Source organism: Panthera onca, chromosome B4 (genome assembly GCF_046562875.1).
Source record: "Panthera onca isolate mPanOnc1 chromosome B4, mPanOnc1 haplotype 2, whole genome shotgun sequence".
In the NCBI taxonomy this organism is placed as follows: domain Eukaryota; kingdom Metazoa; phylum Chordata; class Mammalia; order Carnivora; family Felidae; genus Panthera; species Panthera onca.
In genome coordinates, this window is record NC_138345.1 from 90,762,622 (window position 1) to 90,774,164 (window position 11,543).

At 41.0% G+C, this 11,543-nt stretch overlaps 2 pseudogenes; both read right to left on the bottom strand.

Moving 5' to 3' along the window:
- Nucleotides 1-488: 488 nt before the first annotated feature.
- On the bottom strand, nt 489-1,048 carry LOC132660295 (large ribosomal subunit protein eL18 pseudogene; annotated as a pseudogene).
- Nucleotides 1,049-1,227: 179 nt separating this feature from the next.
- On the bottom strand, nt 1,228-5,026 carry LOC132695312 (protein Dr1 pseudogene; annotated as a pseudogene).
- Between the last annotated feature and the right edge of the window lie 6,517 nt (nt 5,027-11,543).

Sequence of the window (11,543 nt, forward strand, 5' to 3'; positions counted from 1 at the left end):
ACTTGATTTAACTAAACCTCTCCCATTGAGATAATACAAACTTTTGGTTTATGTATTTTGGATTGGATTTTCTTTACTTGAGGTCCAAAATGACCTAACTGACATTTGGTCTGTAAAATACAATTTACTCATAGATGGTTTGAAAACCTAGAAACAAATTTTCTTATAGGTCAAGAAATAGGGTTTCTGGCTTCACTATGGGATGTAGGAAACAGGAAAGAACATCACACCATACTTGTGATAAAAAAAAAAAAGACTAGATAATTTACAAAAATCCAACTTTTATTGAATCTATCACAGAGCTGTGGTCTCAGGGCAAATAGTTAATTTAAGAAATGCAAACAAAGATGCCTCCAGGAAGAGCACCTACTTAGCTGCAGCAAACACCAGAGGCTATACAAGCTGGTAAGAAAAATTTGGCTAAAGTTGGGGGTTTTTTTTAGCATCCAAAATCTTTTCAATAACAAGGCAGGATGTGAGGTTGATTTTTAGTAGCCAAGGCTCGCTCTGAAGCCTCTGGGCCACTCCAACTTCTGGCCCTTGAATTACATGTAGGATTTGGTGTGGCTGTGCAGGGTTCCTGGGACCTTGCTGAAATACCTGTATACCTCTCAGCTCTTGCATGGACTAGAGAGCAAGATGGTGCCACAGTCCTTGGGGAAGTCTGGGGCCAACAGGTCAAAGGTAAGGATCTCACCCCCAGCTTTGAGGGTGCAGCTCTGGGCATGGCTGCTCACTTGCAGCACGTCCACCTTCAGTTTGGGCACCTCCTGACACACACATCATCAGTTCTAGTCCCTACAGCCACAGCTGTTTTGTCTTCCTTGCCAGGCAGCTTCATCTTACAGATCATCCAGGAGAGGGACAGAGGTGGCCGGTTGGTGCAATTCTTGAACAACTTCTTCAACACAACTTGGCTAATGGTAGAGTCGGTTCATCTGGCCAGAAACCCATACAACGTGACCAACGGTCTCAGGTAGATGCCCTGGTCCTTGGGCTCTTTGCACCAAACCTTACAGTCTTTGTTGTGGCAAATGTCAACTTCCATACTGACACCTCCTGCTCTGCCAGTTTGGGAAAATTAAAAATTTTGCTGAAATTGTTAACGAACATTTAAAGGTCAAGTGTGAGAGTATATGGTATAAAGTTTAGAGTGAAAGCACAGAACTGCCGAGAGCCACAGAGATAGAGAAATTCACACTCCCCTATAGGGCCCTCTCACAGACCTCACTGAGTGTGCATGAAAAACTGGACATAGAATGAAAATCTGAAGAAGCATCTCTTAGGGTACATCGAGAAAGAAAGAGCATCCACTGAGATGAAGGCATGAAGATCTTCCCATATCCTCTCATATGTCTCCTACAGAATAAAAGCCTTATCCCATTGGAGGAAGGGCATTAAACCCTGTTACCCTCAAGGTACAGATGAAGACACATTTCAGGTGAGAAAAGGAGCAGACAAAACCCTCTGAGGACAGGGAGGAATACATCTAGGCTCAGATCATTAGAGATTGCCAACCTCTGGGTGAGAAGAATCGCTGCCAAGGCCCCACCTCTAAGACACAGAATGGAGCATCTATCTAAGACTGGGACTGAAACAGAACAATAAAACACACCTCCAGTCCATTCCCAACACCAGGCTAGCAAACTCAAGAAACAGGTATCCAGTCCTCAAAAGTATGGAGAGAGCCCTTTGTGAGGCACAGGCCTAATGGGAAGACTTAAATCTGAGAGTGAAGAAGATATTAAGAAAAACCTTCCGGCAAACCACTCCTTACCCTAAACACAAGGTAATGCTAGAAGTTGAAGCTTGTGGTAGTGACTGTAAACATAGCAGGAAAATAACCCAAACCCACCCCTACTGTCTTGAACGATTTCCCACACATTAAAGGCCTAGCAAAATAAAAGGCATGCCCATTATCAACCTCAGTCTGTACTGTTCTACATAAGATGTACAGCTTTCAATCAACAATTGCAAGACATACAAAGCAGCAAATAAAAATAACACACTCCTAAGAGACAAAGCAATCAACAGAATCACGCTTAAACATGACAGAGATGTTGGAACTATCAACCGGTGATCTTAAGCATCTTAAAAAAAGATCCTTCAAGAAGACATAAATAGCTTGACTAGTCCTATATCTTTTAAAGGTATTGAATTTCTAATTTAAAGCCTTTCAGAAAAGAAAATTCCAGGCCCAGATGACTTCATTGTAAGTTCTACCAAATGTTTAAGAAAGAAATAATCACCACTTTGTACAAACTCTTCCAGAGTTTGTATATAGAAAAGGTGGGAACAATTCTCAATTTATTTAATTATGCCAGCATTATTCTGATGCCAAAATCAAAACAAAGATGCTATAATAAAAGTACAAACCAATATCCATCTTGAACAAAGATGAAAAAAATCCTCAGCAAAAACTGAGCAAACAAGGAATAAAAGGGAACATCTAAAACTGACACAAGTCATCTACCAAAACCAACACCTTGTGTCATACTTAACAGTGAGAAACTGGATGTCCCACCTTCCTCAAGATTGGGAACAATCCAAAGGTGTCCCTCCTACAGTTCCTTTTCAACATCATACTAGAATTTTTAGCCAATGCAACAAGGCAAGAAAAAAAAATAAGACATATATATTGGAAAGGAATAAATAAGCTAGTCGAGAATCATATAAATGGCCTCAAATTTTACCATACTTGCAAATAAAGAAGTTAACCTGCCCTGTTTTCATGGATGCTGGCAGAAGGCACAAGATTCTTGCATCATAGAAAAGTATTTCATTACTTATAGTGATAGCAATCACCAGAATATCAGTATTTTCTTGTGCTGATAACTCTAACCCCAATTCCCACAGGGCAGTGTGAAAAGAGCCAGATGATATCTGCAAATGGTTAGGGAATCCAAATATTTTATATTGGCTGTCCCTGATTATAAGGGACTGGGGTTGAGGGTAGAATCTGACTACCAAGAGGCACAGAAAATATTTTGGTGTGATGGAACTATTGTATATTTTTAATATGGTGGTAGTTATGTGACCATGCATTTGACATAACTCATAGAACTTTCTACTAAAGAGGGTGAATTTTACTATACCTAAACTATACTATTTTTTGATGAAAAAATCATGGTGAGAGATACAGATAAAAATGTTATCTAAGAAAATTTTATCTAAAAAAGTCAAATAAGTTGTTCATTATTTTCCCTTAATGGTTATCATTTTATACATTGCTTCAGTTTTGATTCTCTGTTTTGGATTTCATAATTATTTGATTTTTGTATGTGAAAACTATTTTTGTATTATACCTATGTAATTATTTTTAGATATAAATTAATAGAAACTTGATTTAAAATGTTACTAATATACTACCTTGAATTCATGAACATTTTCTTTTTTTTTTTTAATTTTTAATTTTGTAAAAAGTTTATTTTGAGAGAAAGAGAAAGTGCAAGTGGCAGAGAGAGAAAAAATCCCAAGCAGGCTCCACTCTGTCAGCACAGAGCCTGATTTGAGGCTCAAACCCACAAACCATGAGATCATGACCTGAGCTGAAGTTGGACATTTAACTGACTGAGCCACCCAGGTGCCCCCATGAGCGTTTTCAATTAACAACTTTATAAGCACCATTAAAGCTGTTCCCACAACTCTATGAAGAAGAGAGGAAAATGTAATCATGAGCCACAGAAGTTAAACAACTTTCCAAGACTCATGCTACATTGACCCGTTCAGATCAGTCCAACTAAAGTCAGTTGCCTTGAGTCTTGTGTGCTACGTTCCTATCGTTGGATTAACTGGATCTGGCTACTGTTCAAGGTCAAAAATACATAACACCAAACTTCCAGGCTAGGGGAAAAATCAGAGGTTGGAGCAGGATTACCAGGCCAGAGGTAGATGTACCAAGATGGAGATCTGAGATAAAGCAGACAGGTCAACATGAAGCAAGGAAGGCCAAAAGCTTCGGGAGTTTGGCCACCTTTTTAAGCCATAGTGGGACAAATCAGAGGTGAAGGGGACACCCTGAGAAAATTCAACCCTTCAGGCTCTGGATGAAAAAGGATGGGGTCAGGAAGGCCACTTGCCAGGTGAGAGGAGAGGGTCTGAGGCTGAATAACCAATTCAATGTGGGCAGTCTTGTAACCTTTCTGATCCCACTTCACAGATTAACTCTTGCGTGCTCCATTCTCCCAGCTCCCCTACAAGGTCCACAACTGATCAGTAAACTCACAAACTGCTGATTTTGTGGGATAAATAGCCAAGCCAATTGACTAAATTCATGATGTCAGCAATTTGTCAGATGTTTTGGTGTCTTTTAGATAGAACCTTTCCATCATCACTTCACTTAATGTTTCCAAATATGATCTTCTACGTAAAAGGAAACAAAGAATAGCAGAAAGAACACATATTCTGTTTTGTTTTGAGAGAGAAAGTGAGCAGGGGAGAGGCAGAGGGAAAGAGAGAGAGAATCTTGAGCAGGCTCCATATTCAGCCTGACCCGGGGCTCGATCCCATGACCTGAGCTGCAATCAAGGGTCGGATGCTCACCCAACTGAGCCACCCTGGCACCCCAAGAAAGAACATATATTTTGGAGTCAAGCAGACTTGAAGCCATTCCTGCTGGTGCAGTGCTGCTTGTTGCTGTCTGGCTTTTGCAAATAATTCTTGCCTGCTGTCTCAATAACTCTTCTTCAGGAGTGCCAAGGTTTTCCAAACAAGAGCTGGTCTTTCTTCTTTTCAATGCTACAGTCTTGCATTCTTGTAAGACTTCTTTTACTTGACTGATATAAGAGCCAGAGCCCAAACTTTCTGGTGCTTGTATGACATGCTCAGGTGAGATGGTCTTCTTTTCAGATTTGTTGCAAATCTCATTGGCTTCAGAAGATACGAGGTGAATGAATTCAGTGCAGTAGTTCACCACCAGCTCCCGGGCATCGTTGGCCACCAGATTGGGGAGAGTCTCTTTGATCATCTTATTGATAGCAGCTCTAGGTATCGTGAGAGCATCCTCGTTGCCAGATGAGGAAGCCATCGTATCTCCCTCCCTGGCATGCCCCCGGACTATTAACCCCCCACCCCACCCCACCCCACCCCCACCCCGCTCTGGTCCACTATTCTGTTTTTCAAAGGCTGCCCTCAAAGTGTGATCCCAGGAGCGCGAAGAGGATGAAGAAAATGAGGGGAGTGGGGGAAGAGGTGGTTCATGAAGGTGGAGCACCCGTGTGGGGGAGATTTAGGGCGAGAAGTTCTAGGGGGGCTAAAGAGAATGGGGACAGGACTGCCCAACGTCGGAGAGGAGAAAGCAAAGGTGGTCCAGAAATTTGAGCACTGGGGAACCACCTTTGTGTCTCCTCAGAGGAGCGGGTGCTGTCGCCTAACCTGTCCCCAACACACCGGAGGAGAGGCAAGATCTGGGGGCCCTGGCCTCACCGAGGTACCAGGCGGACGTCCAGCGGGCTTGGCTCTAAGGAGCCAGAGCGCCACCTGCAGCTGCCCGCGCTTCTGCCTTTACCACTGGTGTTTCTAGGCATATGACCAGACATTAAAAATCTGATTCTCAGTGTTCCCATATGTAACAGGTAAACAACACCTCTCCTGTGGAATTGCGGTGAGAAATAAATCAAATGGTGCTTGTAAGCTACCTAACACATAGAAGGCATTCAGTGATCAGTAATAATAATAATGGCCATTCTTAAACTATTTCCTGTTCAAGTTAAGTTTGAACGTTCCATAAATAATCCATCTAGTTCATTCCAGAATATTCGCGGGCATGCCAAACACTTTTCCAGGTACACAGAATTTGACAAGGAGTCGTCCTCCCGGAACTGGCATTCTTTGGGGGGTTTGCATATTATATGCCACCCACATGGCGAGAGATGGTTCTCCCACTGAGCCCAGAGTAGAACTCCTTACCACCCTGAAACTCCACCATCAATGACTAAGGCCACTGATTCAGATCCATTGAGAGAATGGTTTGTAGATTTCCCAAGCAACTTCTGCATCAACATAATGTCCTGCTAAAGAACAAGGATCAGTTTTGTATAATAGGTATCTCCTGAGAACAGAACTTAAATTTTTCAGACTCCCTCATACAGACACAGCAGTAACATCATTAGTATTTCAGAGTGATATTACACTACAGGAGTCACAGACCCAAATGCCACCTGAAGACCATGGGTAAATAAGCCAAGAAGCCCAGTGTCATGGTTAAAAGTGGAGAAAATTCTTTAAAAAATTAAACAGTCCCTATGAAATGTGCAGCTGCTACTATTTCCAGTTGGTGTTGCTGGAGAAAATGCCAGTGTTGCTAGAGCTGAAGCTGAAATCTGAATCTTAACATGAAATTAAGCGGTTGTCCAAATAAAGTCCCTCATCAGTACTGATTCAGCATAGGACACATCAGTTTGCAACTCCTGTAGAGCTCTAGAAGACTCCATTTTTAAAAAGTTATAGCATAGGGGCACCTGGGTGGCTCAGTCGGTGAAGCGTCTGACTTCAGCTCAGGTCATGATCTCGCGGTCCGTGAGTTCGAGCCCCGCGTCGGGCTCTGTGCTGACAGCCTGGAGCCGGCTTCAGACTCTGTCTCCCTCTCTCTCTCTCTCTGTCCCTCCCCCACTCACACTCTGTCTCTCAAAGATGAATAAATGTTAGAAAAAAATTTAAAATAATTTAAAAAATAAAAAAAATAAAAAGCTATAGCACAAACGATCTCTAAACCTTTCCCACATTTTATACTGAAAGACGTCTTCAGAATTGCAAAATGCCAAATGGCAAAGATTTCTAATTTTGTTTGTTTGTTTGTTTGTTTGTTTTATCTGAAACCACAATTGTTATCCAACATCCAAGAACGTGGAGCTCAATTGGTAGATCCCATCATTTGTGGAGAGGCAACAATTAGGCTGGAGTAATGATGGATTAGAGGACATCTCACCCTGACATCTTCCAGCCTACTCTTGCCCTAGCATTAAGACATGCGGGGACTTGTTTGTAGTCGCGGATTTTGTATTCTCTCTTGACGGGGCTGCAGTGAGAAAGCACATCTGTGAAGTGTTTGCCAGCATGTCAAGAGTAACAGGAACTCTTGAAGCCATTTCAAACGTCATGCCAATCCTTGTGCATAACATCTTTAAAAAGATTGTTGCTTTAGAGATCTTAATATTTCAAAAAAGAAAAAAAAAAAACCCGAAACGCAATCCTTTTAGCCACTTAAAAGTGGAGTTTTTTTTTTTTTTTTCACGAAGCCAAGTTGAACTTTTTAAACTTCTTTTTACCAAGCAAGCCTTTTTGGTGGTGAGCAAATAAATTAGCATGTGGGTCCTAAGTGCTCTTAAAATCGTTTTGCTATAGATCTGTCCACTGTTTATAATACTTGAATAAAGCTAAAAGTAAAGAAAGCCATTCTCTGAAGGTTTATGAGCATTTTTCCATGAAGCAGAAGTCAAACAGAAGATCAAAGGCATCTAACAAAATGCTTCAAACTCGGGATAGGGTGGGCTGAAGCCTGGCGAAAAGAAACCAACCTCTCCAGATAGTTTGGAAGATATGTCTTGTTCTTTCAAAATAAAATGAAACTAAAACAGGATAGTCCAAGTGTATCAAACTGACATTTCTGAACCATGTTGTTAAAAGTATCAGTCTTTGATATTTTAGCCATAGAATTAAAGGCATTTTAAAAGAGGTTAGACAACTGTTTTACCAACTGGCAAATATGAACAAAATCAGGTGAATTTCTTCTCTCTTCCTAACGGCCATTCCTCTCTGGGCTTCTCTGGGTCTTTCGGGAAAGACTCTACCAGGTTCACTAAGGATTAATATACAGTCTTGAATTATCTTGAGCAATATAGCACATCCTACATATTTTGGTACTAATTAATTGATGCTTCAGCTTTTGATATGAGACTAGTTCACATACCTACAAACCATTCATTTTAAAATAGAAAAATGAAACAAAAGAATATAAAATGAATATAGTTGCTGAAAAGGCATGAATCTATCCAGCCTTGATTATACCCTCAATAAATCTGCTTCCAATCATCCACTGGTATTTAAATATATGGCAACTACACTATTAAATTTACTTCTCCTTATTTAATGACAGTTATTCTAAATTTAGTGACAGTTGTTTAAAATGTATATCCATAGATTATTAACAACATTTTAACAAGATTTTCAAACCAAGGAACACAAGCATGAATCCATCAGATGTCAATAAATCAATTACTATTTGCTTCAAATTGTTAATTTGAAGCATATACAAGTAAAAATGCTTTGAAAACATTTCACTGAAAATTAATTTGCTGGGGTGGGGGAGGGGAATGCATCTGTGGACTGCAAGTACCATTTCAGCATAAAATTAAGGATATATAACTTTAAAATACATTTATTTTGCATGAAAATATGCATTTGGTGAAGCACATTAAATTGTCTTGTATGGGAGTTGATTTTAACCAGAATACCATTTCAACATTATAAGTCAAGTGGTTTTCATTTTTCTGTTGCCAATTAAATACGTGCTAAAAATGTTACATACTATTTTATTCTGGGGATTCACAACCAGGCTTATACAAAACATTCCTTTATATTGAATATAAGAAAAACCTTTTTTCAAGTTATGGTGACCACCAACTCACCATCCCTCAAGCACAACAAAGTCCTTAATCCACATAATTCTGTTTCCGCCTGCTGGCCAAATTTGCTTCCTGTCAGAAGGACTGCGGCTGCCGTATCTTTCTGCTGAGGATGAATGATCCAGGCCATTCTTGCACGGCCTTGCCCTTCCAGTTGTCCTCTTCCACATCACTGGGGCATTTACGGGGATCAGAGCGTAGACTGGCAAGTTCGTGTGACGTAAGAGCCCTAACCTATAAAGCACATCAGTAGACACTTCATAGCATGTGCCGTTTATTAGAGTTTCCATTAAAAGTATTATGTTTCCATACTTTACAACCATAAAAGAGTAAATAATTTCAAAGGATTTCTTGATAGGAGACTTCTGTTTTAAATGGAACTTGGAAATATCTGGGAAATCACTGGAATAAATGTACTTAATAGACCCAATGCTGTGAAGTTCTTTTTAACTGTTTTCTTAAGCACATAAAAGATATACCATTTCCTCCAACATTTTTTGAAATAGGTTTTGGTTTGGAGTTTTTCTCTGTAACATTTGACTTATAAATATTTCTTACAATGCTTCCATTGTTTGTTGTTTCTCTCTCTCTCTCTCTCTCTCTCTCTCTTTCTTTTTCTTTCTTTTTCTTTCTTCTAGCACTAAGACTTCTTAACACCAACAGATTCTGCTCCACTTCATTGCTGTAACCTATAGGATAAGTTAGAACTTAAAACCAGAAAACATTACATGCCCCTCAAGAAAGCCTACTGTGCCACTTGAGAAGTTGGCACATGTATACTAAATGCCCTGTTATTTCCTTTTTTAGAGAAAACAAATTCCATCCATGGCACTAAGCAAATACTTCATCAGTCCAGGCTATCTAGGAAGCCAATGCACCATCCACTGCATGGAAAAGATTAGGTTGGCTTCAGAATACAACTATTTAAAAAAAAAAATATTGCTAACATCAAACATTTGAAGAAGAGTTAAGTAGTCCATAAGATATCAACATGTTCTTATCCAGTTGGAATCACCTAGATGGGCTATATCTAGGTTCCTCTTCTCTGGGAAACTCTGTGAACTTCTGTCTGATTTTGTCTGTGTCGACGTAGCATTGTGTTGACATAGCGACTTTCTTGTTTTACAGGATAATTATTTAAAGGATGAAATGAGATGTTTCTGAGCACCAGAAACCCTAATCATCAGAGCCAAGCTGATGAGTAGATAATACCCATGGCGAAGATCATTTGATCACCTCCTTGTACAAATTAGAGGTCTCAGAAAGGTGGAGATTAACTTTTCAAACCAAAAGTTTGAAACCTTCAGCAACAACCCTTGAAACTAAGGAAAAAGAGTGAGCATAATGTCACCAGGTGAGTTCCCTCGGCTTGGTGAAGAGGGCACCAGGAACTACCACATTTGCATGCATTCCAGGCGCTACACTGAATTCTTGACTCACGTCATTTCGTTTCATTCTTACCATCCCTCCTCGTCTTCATTTTACCGGAGAAATTGAGACCCAGAGAGATTTAGTAACTTGCCCAAGCTCACGGAGTTAGTCGTATTGCTAGATTTTAACCCAAGTCTGGCCGAATCCCAAGCTTATGCCATTCACTGCCATGCCAGTATCTCCCTTGCTTCACGATTAGGTAGGGCCAGAGGATAGAAGCCTGAGGCAGATCTAAAGAGAAGCTGGATTCTTTGGAGGTGAGAATGCAGTGAAGTGAAGAAGGAAGTCACCCAACAGCTGTTTACAGGACCGAGGCCTCCTCCTAGCAGAGAATGTCTGGCTGGCAAGGGAGAATGAAGGAGAGAGGCATGGACGGCCTTCTGGATCTGAGCCCAAGTCTTAATTTCTGTACTCTGTCTACTGGGAGATGACTAACAGCTATATGTGTCCCTCTCGTGCTGGGCCAGGCCTGCATATCTGGGTGGTGGAAAGCTGGGGGATTCACCTAGCTAGAGTAAGCAAAGAAAGAGGAATAAAGGTGGGGAATGACAACCCAAGGCATATCTTCAGATGATCAAGGCCTTGTCCTTCCCATCAAAGTCATGCAGTCCGAATGAGGACACTCTCTGGGAAAAGCTGGGAAATGGAGCAGGAGAAGAGGAATTCAAGGCAATTAATCACCTCGCCTGCCAAGGAAATGCAGTTCAGAAACCAAAGGGAAAAACAGGGCTCGATTCCACAAAGCACTCAATCTCCTGAAAGAAACAGCATAAATAGAGTCATATATGCCAATGAAGGTTTCTAAATGTTTAAACTAGCCCGTAACACCACCCAGATGGAGAAACTAATGCTTGCGGAAGTTAATGATTTGTACCGTAGTCACACAGTGAGTTGGAGATAGAGCAGATGTGAACCCCCAATCTCTTGACTCCCAGATCTGCACATAAACCTTCAAAAATACAAAGCTTCTAGCCCTGAAATGTGCCCAGCCCTTTGTCTACTGTGTGGTCCCCTGTCAACCTCAACATTGCACTACACAGAAGGGATTTCTTTCCCCTTACGCACTTTGCGAGTCTTGGTGAGCTGGGTCTCCGTGCTTTCTTTTTTTATCCCTGCATCCACTTGACAAATATTTATTGAGGGCTTACTACACGCCAGGCACTGTTCTAGACGCTGGGAATGTTTGGTGAACAAGACAAAGACCTTGTTCTCCTGGAGTGCAGATTCTAGGAGGGGCAGACCAACCGTGAACAATGAACACCCAAATAGGAAAATATCAAAGCATCCAAGTGCCATGGAAAATAAAGCAGCATGATAACATGGAAAGTGACTGCAGGAAACACCTTTGATGGAGCAGTCGGAGAAGGTCCCTTAGGCGAGAAGTCTTTTGAGGTGAAGCCTGTATGCCAAGAAAAGCCAGCCAAGTGAAGATTGGAGGAAAGCAGATTTCTCAACCCAAACACACGCCTGTAGACTTCCCCAGAATGCTTT